Here is an 11,089-nt window from a genome sequence, read left to right as displayed (position 1 = left end):
GAGGCTCCGTGCACCCGCCCACTCCACCCCCGTGGACAGCCCAACCAGAAGGATGTCGTTACTCTGAATTTTTTTTTAATGGCCTTCTCCATCCCTCCTTTCCTCCTCCCAAAGCACACCCTTACTTCTCTCCCTCTTTTTATAATGAATCAATAAAGAATTCATGCTTTTTAAATGAGAGTGACTTTATTTGCATAAGTAAGCTGTACTTGAAGGGGGAGGGGGAGTTGCTTACAGGGACTGAGTCAATCAAGGGGGTTGGGTGTTCATCAACAAACACAGCAGTCACACTGTACCCTGGCCATTGATGAAGCTCGTTTTCAAAGCTTCTCTGATGCGCACCGCTTCCTGGTGTGCTCTTCTAATCTCCCTGGTGTCTGGCTGCGCGTAATCAGCGGCCAGGTGATTTGCCTCAGCCTCCCACCCCGCCATAAAGGTCTCCCCCTTACTCTCACAGAGATTGTGGAGAATACAGCAAGCAGCAATAACATAGGGGACATTGGTTTGGCTGAGGTCTGAGCGAGTCAGTAATGTGCGTCAGCGCGCCTTTAAGCGGCCAAATGCACATTCCACCACCATTCTGCACTTGCTCAGCCTGTAATTGAATGGATCCTGACCACTTTCCAGGCTGCCTGTGTATGGCTTCATGAGCCATGGCATCAAGGGGTAGGCTGGGTCCCCCAGGATAACGACAGGCATTTCAACATCCCCAACTGTTATTTTCTGGTCTGGGAAGTAATTCCCTTGCTGCAGCCGTTTAAACAGAGTAGTGCTTCTGAATACGCGAGCGTCATGAACCCTCCCTGGCCATCCCACGTGGATGTTTGTGAAACGTCCCTTGTGATCCACCAGTGCTTGCAGCACCATTGAAAAGTACCCCTTCCGGTTTACGTACTGGGTGCCCTGGTGCTGCGGTGCCAAGATAGGGATATGGGTTCCATCTATCACCCCCCCACAGTTAGGGAATCCCATTGCAGCAAAGCCATCCACTATGGCCTGCACGTTTCCCAGAGTCACAACCTTTCGTAGCAGCAGCTTAATGATTGCTATGGCTACTTGCATCACAGCAGCCCCCACAGTAGATTTTCCAACTCCAAATTGATTCCCGACTGACCGGTAGCTGTCTGGCGTTGCAAGCTTCCACAGGGCTATCGCCACTCGCTTCTCTACTGTGAGGGCTGCTCTCATCTTGGTATTATGGCATTTCAGGGCAGGGGTAAGCAAGTCACAAAGTTCCATGAAAGTGCCCTTACGCATGCGAAAGTTTCGCAGCCACTGGGAATCGTCCCACACCTGCAACACAATGCGGTCCCACCAGTCAGTGCTTGTGTCCCGGGCCCAAAATCGGCGTTCAATGGATAGAATCTGCCCCATTACCATCAGGATTTCCAAAGCGCCGGGGCCCGCGGTTTGAGAGAATTCTGTGTCTACGTCCTCATCACTGTCATCGCCGCGCTGCCGTATCCGCCTCTTACTCGCCTCGGTTCGAAGGTCCTGGTTCAGCATATACTGCACGAGAGTGCACGAGGTGTTTAAAACATCCACAATTGCGGTATGGAGCTGAGCAGGGTCCATGCTTGCTGTGCTATGGCGTCTGCACGGTTCACCAAGCAAAAAAGGCGCGAAACGGTTGTCTGCCGCTTTCAGGGAGGGAGGGAGGGAGGGGTGAGGCTGTACCCAGAACCACCCGCGAAAATGTTTTTTGCCTCATCAGGCACTGGGATCTCAACCCAGAAATGCCAAGGGGCGGGGGAGGCTGTGGGAACTATGGGATAGCTACGGGATAGCTACCCACAGTGCAACGCTCCAGAAATCGACGCTAGCCTCGGACCATGGACGCACAACACCGATTTAATGTGTTTAGTGTGGCCGCGCGCACTCGATTTTATAAAATCTGTTTTACAAAACCGGTTTATGCAAATTCGGAATAGTCCCGTAGTGTAGACGTACCCTGAGAGGGTGTGCTGCTGGAGGACTAAGGAGTACAAGCATATATCAGACACCAGGAGGAAGGTCCTGTGGTGAGGATAAAGAAGGTGTTTGGAGGAGGCCAGGGGGGAAGTAGCCCAGGGAGTTGTAGCTGTCATGCAGCTGTTACAGGAGGCACCATAGACAGCTGCAATCTACAGGGCCCTTGGCTGGAACCCCGGAGTAGAGGGCAGGCCTGGGTTCCCCCCAAACCTCCCAACTCCTGATCAGACACAGGAGGAGTTGACCCAGACTGTGGGTTCCACCAGAGGGGAAGATCACTGAGATGAGCAAATCTGCCAATAAGCGCAGGACCCACCAAGGTAGAGGAGGAACTTTGTCGCAGCCTCTAATTGCTGCGTTTTTAAAGGATCTGCATGCTGCTTGCAGGCTCCTAACACTTGCCACAGCAGCTCCTTTTAATTTCCATCCAACCACCTATACTTATGTCTTTAACTTTGATTGGTAGCTGAGAAGATGGTAAATTGGACAGAAACCTCTTCATTTCCTTGTTATTTCCTGACTTCTTTATTCATCACCTTTTCCTTATTTCCCAGCAGATTGACTAGACACCAGATTTGGGTGCTAGCAGGGGAACCTGACGGGCTCTTTATTTTCTGATTTCTTTCGGAGGCATTGAACTTGCCAGGGCACAGTCAAATTCTGGATGCTCATGGAAATGTAACACCTCGTGCTCAGCTTTAGTTCTGTTTCTCAGCTCTTTTGGAAAATTGATCTTTAGTCTGACATACAGCATCCTTGCATTAGGAGATGACTAATTAATAACACCATAAACCTTGGAAATCAAATGGAACCTGAAGTCCACAGAAGATCCGGAAAGGCACTTGGGGAGTGGAGTGCAAGTTGAGGAAGACTTCCCTGCACAGCTTCTCTCTCACTTCTTGTTTTCCTGTACTGAGCGCAAAAGTCGGGAATCAGCTCAGGGTAGGGTTATACCATGTGTGTGCAGTGGTTAGACAAGGAACTGGACTGGTATGGAGCAAAACTCTTGTGTGTGCCTGATGACTGTACGTTTGAGAAGGAGCAGAAAAGAGCATTGGGGCTGCGGTATAGCGCTTGCATAGGCTTTCTGTGGCCTGTGAGAGATTGTTAGTCACAGGCCAGTGGGTGGGTTTATGCAAATTAGGCGTGTACAGGGAAACCAGCAATTACAACACAGAATACGAAGTGTACAGTGCTCACTATATATAGTTTTATTAAATATTGACACTGTAAAATATAAAGTACTGTAGTGCAATCTCTTTATCATTAAAGTGCAACTTGCATATGTAGATTTTTGTTGTTGTTGCATAAGTGCACTCAGAAAGAAAACAATGTAAAACTTCAAGTCCAGTCAGTCCTATTTCTTGTTCAGCCAATCGCTAAGACAAACAAGTTTGTTTACATTTACTGGAGATAATGCTGCCCGTGTCTTATATACGTCACCTAAAAGTGAGAACAGGCTCTCTCATGGCACTTTTGCAGCCAGCGTTGCAAGGTATTAACGTGCCAGATATGCTAACATCCATATGCCTTCATACTTCATCCACCATTCCAGAGGACATGCTTCCATGCTGAAAACACTTGTTAAAAAAATAATGCATTAATTTGTGACTGAAGACCTTGATGAAGAACTGTATGTCTCCTGCTCCATGGTTTTAACCACATTCTGCCATATATTTCGTTTTATGGCAGTCTTGGGTGATGACCCAGCACATGTTGTTCACTTTAAGAACACTTTCACTGCAAATTTGACAAAATGCAAAGAAGGTATAATGTGAGATTTCTAGAGATAGCTACAGCGCTCGACCCAAGGTTTAAGAATCTGAAGAGCCTTCCAAAATCCAAGAGGGATGAGGTGTGAAACATGTTGCACAAGTCCTCAAAGAGCAACACTCTGATGCAAACACTACAGAACCTGAACCACTAGACAGGAAAATCAATCTTCGGTAGGTGGCATCTGACTCAGATGAGGCATATGAAGGTACTTCGGATCGTTATCGAGCAGTACCTGTCATCAGCATGGAAGCATGTCCCTGGCCTCTGATTGCTAGAAGCTGGGAGGGGAGAACAGGGGCTGGAGCTCTCCATGGCCGCCTGGTCTGGTCACTCCCTCTGAAGCCCATAGCCAAGGCCAGCCATAGGGGTGGGTGCCACAAGGGAATTGCCCAGGGGCACCGTGGTTAAGGGCGGTGCTGTACAGTAGCAGAGAGGTGTGTGCTGCAGGTGTAAAGTCAGAAACTGCTCCCTGCTGGCAGGGGAGTGCTGCTTGGGGTGGTGCCCAGATTTCTCCCTGCTCCGTCCCGGCATAGGAACATTTGGGGGAGGGAGGGGAAGAGAAGGGGGAGAGAGCGGTGATGAGCAGATACTGCTCCCCCCAATGTTCCTCTGTGCCCCCCTAGGGGGCTGTGAGGGGGGAGCAAGGAGCAACATCGGGGCTCCCTGCATCCAGGTCACCTTCCCCACCTGGGCTGCATAAGGGGAGGACAGAGAGCAGCAGCTCAGATGGGGAAGGTGACCTGGATGCAGGGAGCCCCGATGTTGCTCCTTGCTCCCCCTCTCACAGCCCCCAAGCGATGTGTGGAGGAGCAGTGTTCAGGGGCGGCGGGGGGAGCGAGCAGCAATGCCAGCTACTCCGTGCATCCAGGTCAGTTTCCCCAAGTGGGCACAGGAGGGGGTGCAGGGGTTAGGGGAAAAGGGGGCACAGTGCAGGGATTATGGGTGCGGGAGGAGGCAGGGTTTAGGGGTGCAGAGGTTAGAGGTGCAGGGGTTAGGGGAACCAGAGGGGGCACAGGGTTAGGGGTGCAGAGCTTGGGGTGCAGAGTTTGGGGGCACCCGAGGGGGTTCAGGGGTTGGGTGCCAGAGGGGGGGTGCAGGGATTAGGGGGACAGGAGGGGGCACAGGGGTTAGGGGGCAGGGTGAGGGGTGCAGGGGTGCCAGAGCTCACAGGTTTAGGGTTCGGGGGGAGCACAGGGTTAGGGGTGTAGGGGGCATAGGGTTAGGGGCAAGGGACGTAAGGGTGCAGAGGTTAGGGTTGCCAGAGGGGGGCACAGGGTTAGGGGTGCAGAGGTTAGGGGCGCAGAGGGGGGCACAGGGTTAGGGGCGTGGGGGAGGACGCAGGGTGAACAGTGCAGGGTTAGAAGCACAGGGGCTCTCCTGTGGCCCAACCTCACAGGAGACTGACCCCATGTTTAAAGAACAAACCTCTATACTAAGGGCTGCAATATCCACTGGGGTGAGACAAACTGCATCAGCTCCTTGCTGCCCAGCCTGTGAGAGCTCTGACTGTGCGTCTATAAAGGGAACAGCGAATGGAAGTTAAGTGGCTCCGGTCCGCGCTCTGTTAGAGTCCCACCGGGACCAGTGAGCAGAAGTTAAGTTGCCTCCTGTTCTATAACTGATGGGTGGGGGGGCAGCAGGGATTAGGGGCATGGAGAACGGGGGTGCCTGACAGGCGTTGGGCTGTGGGGTTCCCTGCTGCGGGGTTCCCTGCTGCAGCTCCGCAGACTGGAGCCTGCTCCTCCTGTGTAGGGCCAGCTCCAGCTTTTCTGCCGCCCCAAGCAGGAGGGGGGAAAAGGACAAGCTGTGGCTCTTTGGTGGCAGCTCAACCACACTGCTGCTTCTGCGGCAGTTCGGCGGCGAGTCCTCCCCCCTTCCTCTTTGGCAGCAATTCGGCGGCAGCTCAAAGACTAAGGCAGGGAATGAGGGACCCGCTGCCGAATTTCCGCCAAAGACCCAGACGTGCTGCCCCGATACTGGACGGGCCGCCCCTTTGAATTGGCCGCTCCAAGCATCTGCTTGCTACACTGGTGCCTGGAGCCAGCCCTGCTCCCGTGACAAGCAGGGGCTGGTGCAGAGCGTGGCAGGGCAGGGAGATGACATCTCCCCTAATGGCGGGGCCTTTTCACAGCAAGGGCAGCACCTCCCCGCAGTAGCACAGACCCCACCTGCTCCTCCTGCTTTCTCCTGACACTACCAATCCCATGGAGCAGGGGGCCCTGCCCTGGCTGGTGGGAGATGGAGGCAGTGGACACTACCACTCCCATGGTGCCGTAGGGTTTTCAGGTGGAGTGCCCCCCCGCCAGGGTTGGGCTCCAGGGGAGGTTTGGCAGCTTAAGGGACTGGGGGGGCGGGGGGTTGCTTGGAGGAGGTTTGAAGACCAACAGCCAAGGGGAAGTTGGACACCGGCCAGAATACCAGGAGCTAGTGGGTGATAAGGGGGGTTCTGGGCATCAAAGTGGGAGCTTCCCCACCTTCCCGGCCACAGGCCCACGGGGCTCATGGATGGAGGAGTTTGGGGGGCTGTGGGGGCCCCTGAAGGACTAGCTCAGCGTGTGAATGAGTGACTGGGATGTACGTCGGGGCCGGACTGTGGGTTGGGGTGTCCAGGAGGACCCAAGGGAAGGGACTAGGGGGATTAGGGATAGAGGAGGGTGGGGTTACCAAGGTGCATTGTGGGAATGTGGGATTTAGAGAGCCCAGAGTGGATGGGTGGGGGTGGGTTGGAGGACCCCACAGTGGCTGAAAAGGGGAACCCGGCAGGTTGGGGGGTAGCAGAGATTGGCGATGAGGAACCTCACACCCTGGGGATGGACTGGGGCAGTGGGGGGATGGGAAAGTGGGGCCCAGCCATGGAGAAATGGGCTGGAGGCAATTAGGGACAGGGCACTGAGGGGAGGAGGAAGGGGGGGGCACTGAGGACAGGGATGGGAGGAGGAGCAGGGCGGGGTCGGGACACTGAGGATGGGGTGGGGGCAAAGGGAAAGGCCGGGCAGAGTGGACAGGGTGGGGGAGGGGATGCCAGGGGCGGGGCTGGCGGGAGGGTCACAGCGGGGGACACTGCGGGGCAGGTTGGGGGGGTTGAAGGCAGCTCAGCCCCCCGCTGCCGCTGCCCTGTGCCCCCCCCCCAGCCCGGCTCCCACGCGGGATTCGAATCCCAACGGCCGCAGCGCGCGCCGGGGGGGGGGGCAGCGAAGCCTCGGGGCGAGGGAACCGGGGCCTCCCCCCACGCACCGAGTCTCTGTCCCGCGCTCTCTCCGCCAATCAGGGAGCGGGGAGGGGCGCGGCGAAGTGACGAGTTACGGCCCCTCCTTCAATAGAGGCCGTGTGTGTGTGAGAGAGAGAACTACGCTTCCCAGAGTGCACCGGGAGGGGGGGGCGTTGCCTGAGCAACCGGCCCGTCACTTCCGCTCTGAGACGAGCCAGGAACTACAACTCCCAGCCTGCCCCGGGGCGCCTCCGTCCTCTCCAGCCCAGGTAAGGGCGGGTCCCTGGTCAACCTGACACCTCCTCCCCCAACGCAACTCCTCATCCCTGCCCCGCCCCCCAGAGAGCCCAGGCTCCGCCCCCTCCGGCTCCTGAGGCGAACTCGCGAGTCCCGGGGTCCCCCCCCCGCCTGCTTCTCCCTTGTCCTCGTCGCTCCCCACTCGGGGGCGGGGCTGTTGGATGGAGCCATATGGAAATACGGGGGAGGGGCAGGGCTGGGAGCCAGGACTCCTGGGTTCTCCCCCAGCTCTGGGAGGGGAGTGGGGCGAGGGGGGTAGAGTGGGGGAGGGGCTGGGGGTGCCTGCTGCCCTTGCGGTGACCAGCAGAGCGCCCCCTGCAGCTTGCCCCCCAACCACGCACTGGGTGTGCTGGTGCCTGGAGCCGCCCCTGGTTCCAGCCCCTCTGCCCATGCAGCTCCCCCAGCCTGACACACACACACACACACAGCCCCCGCACCCGCCCCACCCCAGGGCTCCTCAGCCCAGAGGGGAGCCCCCCCGGCTGAGTGGGGAATCAGAACCCCTCGAAATTACCCTGGGACCAGCATGATCTGCCTCCGCCCTGCCCTGCCCTGCTCCGCATGTATTCGGAGTGAGTCAGTTTCCCTGTCCCAACATGTGTCCTGCCATGTGTCTCTTCTCTTCCCCAGTTCCCTCCAAACCAGCCCATTTCCACTGGGTCTCTGCCAACCCCCCTTCTCCCCTCCTGCCCCCAATATCTCCCTGCCCCTACAGGTCTATAGGACTGGATCCCTCCCTTCCTCCCACCTCATTTCCTGCCTCTGGGGGGGTCTATGGAGATGGGTGTCTCCTCTGCCATCCCCTCGCCTGCCCCCCCATATTCTGCTGCCTCTAGGGGTCTATGGGGCTGGGTCTGTCCTCCCTCCATCCCCTCCCCTGCCCCCAATATCCCTCTGGGGCTCTGTGGAGCTGGGGCTCTCTCCCTGCCCCTGTGCTCCCCCCTGCACAGCATGTCCTGGGAGTGACTCAGATTCCCTGGACCAACGTTTCACACCCCACCCCCACCCCACATGTCTCTTCTCTCCCCCAGCTCCCTCCACCGCACTCCATTTCCCCTGCACCCCAGGCTGGGTCTCTGCCAACCCCCTCACCTCTCCTTCTGACACCAATATCTCCCTGCCCCTACGGATCTATGGGGCTGGGTCTCTCCCTCCCCCTTCTCCCCTCATCCCTTCCCCCAATATCTCCCTACCCCAGTCTGTCTATGGGGCTGGGTATCTCCCTGAAGCCCCGCCCCCAGCACGGGGCTCACAGACAATCCCCGCCCGGCGGCTGTGACGTGCGCTGGGGCTGTGACGTGCGGTGACGTGCTCACTCCCCGCAGGCAACTCCTTCACTCGAGACCAAAACGACAGAAGGTGTCACGTGTCTATGGGCGGGGTTATGCAGATGAGCAGTGTCTGGCGGCAGGACGGAGAGCAGCGAGATGAACCGAAGGAGCCCGGTGGAGAGAATTCTCTGCGTGTGGACAGAATCCGGTGTGGGGAGTTCGTGCTGTGGGTGCCTACGCTGGAGTCACTTCGGGGCAGTGATTGCCACTGAGCTATGTATTGACCAAAGGCGTGTGAATGGGGTGTGGTGCCTGGCGGGGAACAGCTCATGGTGATAAGGAAACAGGTGGGAGCAGGAGATCCTGTCCTAGCAGGAGCCTGTGTGTTGTTTGTTTGCAACCATAAGTGGGCTTGTTGTAGGTGCAATTAGACCCCCCTCTTCTATGGTGGGGTGGGTCTTCTCTTTTCCTGGGGGATGGGGAGGTCCTTGATGTTACAGCCCTTGTGGGGGGGGGGGGGTTCATATCATGTTTCTGAAGTGAGAAACCACTTTTCCTCTTCCACTCACTCTCCACTAGGGGGCTGGGCTGGGATCACTAGGGAGGGGAGCCCAGGAAAAAACAGTCTCCCCTATAGAACCCAGGAGTCCTGGCCCCCAGTCCTCCTGCTCTAGACCCCCTCCACTCCCAGGGCCAGGGATAGAACTCAGGGGTCCTGGTGCCCAGCCCCCTCCCTGCTCTGACCACTCGACCCCACTCCCCTCCCAGGGTGGTGCAGGGGTCACTCGGTCGGTGTTCCAGCTCTGCTAAGGGCCTTGACTAATTTTCCCAAAGTGCTTCCTTCTGAATCCAGCACATCTGCCCCCCACTCCGCCCAGTCGCTGCCCACCCCTGTGTGGGGGCACCAGCACTGTGCCGGGTCGTGATGGGAAATTGACCAAGCTGGCCTAGGAGAGACGTGTGTGTCCCTGCTGCCTCCTGCTGGTGGGGCTGAGCGTGCGTGTGTGTGCGCGCGCGCGCGTGTGTGTGTGTGTGTGTGTGTGTGTGTGGCTTTGCAGGATTTTGTATCCTGCAGCAAGTGACACACACACACATTGACGCACAAAGGGACTCACACAATCACAAGAACACTCACACACAACACACCCAGAGGGGCATGCTGGCCCAACATGCAAAGAGAGAAACAATCACATCTCCAGCCATACTCACAATCACACAGACACACACACACCAGAATATTCACAATTGTGCTCAGAGACACAACCGCACACAGTTCACTCCCACTACTCCCAACACAAGGACCTCCTGCCCCACGCAGCCTGTGCCGAGGCCTGTGGAACTCACTGCCACTGGACAGCTACCAATGAGAATGGACCTTTCCAGGAGACCAATAGACATGGCCATGGCGACAGAGGGGGTTGGCTTCCAGGGTCTGACCTGGGCTGAGACTGGTTCTGACCTAGAGGGGTCTATCCAGCAGGGGGCAGCGTGACCCACACACAGACCCACCAGAAGCGCCTTTCTTAGCGGGTCTCCCAGGCTATCCCCCACCCTGCCCCGGGTTGGATAACAAAGGGGCAGTACGGGACTCTGGGCTGTGTCACAACCCGGCCCCAGCCCCTCGCTCCCACAAGCTGGTGAGTTGGATAACTGCCGCGGGATTGTACAAGAGAGAGTCAGAGCCAGGGAGAGAACCCAGGAGTCCTGGCTCCCCCACAACACACACTCTAACCACTGGACCCCACTCCGCTCCCAGGGCTGGAGATAGAACCCAGGAATTCTGACCACCAACCCCTCGCTCTGACCACCAGACCCCACACTCCCCTTTTAGATTTTAGTCCCGCTGCCTCTTCTATCCAACCACCCCACCTGTCCATCCCTTTGCTGCAGGTTTTTGGGGTGTCACCCCTGCTCTGCGCTCCCCCAGTGCAGCCCAAGGCTTTTCCTCCCCCCAACCACACATCCTCTCCCCCCTCGTGCTGGATCATCTGCTTGGTCCCCTGCCCCCTCTCGGGGCGAGCTGTGCGGCGTGGCTGGGGATTGTGCAATGGCCCAGCACCAGGCAACACAGAATGGACACCACATGCCCTGCCCCACCTCATCTGAGCTGCTCTCCAGGTGCATCGGAGCCCAGTGCCCCACACCTGGGCCCTCCTGCCCCACAGGGGATGAGCTGCAGCCCCCACCACACTTCACAGAGGGGTTAAGTGTCAGGCCAGCCAGCCCTTGTAAGATGGGGAAATCACCACTGGGGTCGACGGTATGGGGGCTGTGACATAGAGAAACGGTTGTTGCACTGGCAGAGGGCAGCTGAGCATTCGCACACACACACACACACACAATTGCAAACATACACAAACACATGCATGAATCCAGCCACACACACACACACAATTGCTAATATACACAAACACCCACATAAATCCAGCCAGCATCAACACAACTAATAACAGATGCAAACACGTGCACAAATCCAGCCACATGAACACACACACATTTGCACAGCCACAAACACAACCCCCAGAGCTGTAATAACACCCCCCACACACAAAACCCTTGCAGAAAA

This window comes from Mauremys reevesii, linkage group 12, assembly GCF_016161935.1.
Source record: "Mauremys reevesii isolate NIE-2019 linkage group 12, ASM1616193v1, whole genome shotgun sequence".
NCBI classification, from domain to species: Eukaryota; Metazoa; Chordata; order Testudines; family Geoemydidae; genus Mauremys; species Mauremys reevesii.
The sequence above is the reverse complement of the archived record's forward strand: the minus strand, read 5'-3'. Positions refer to the sequence as shown.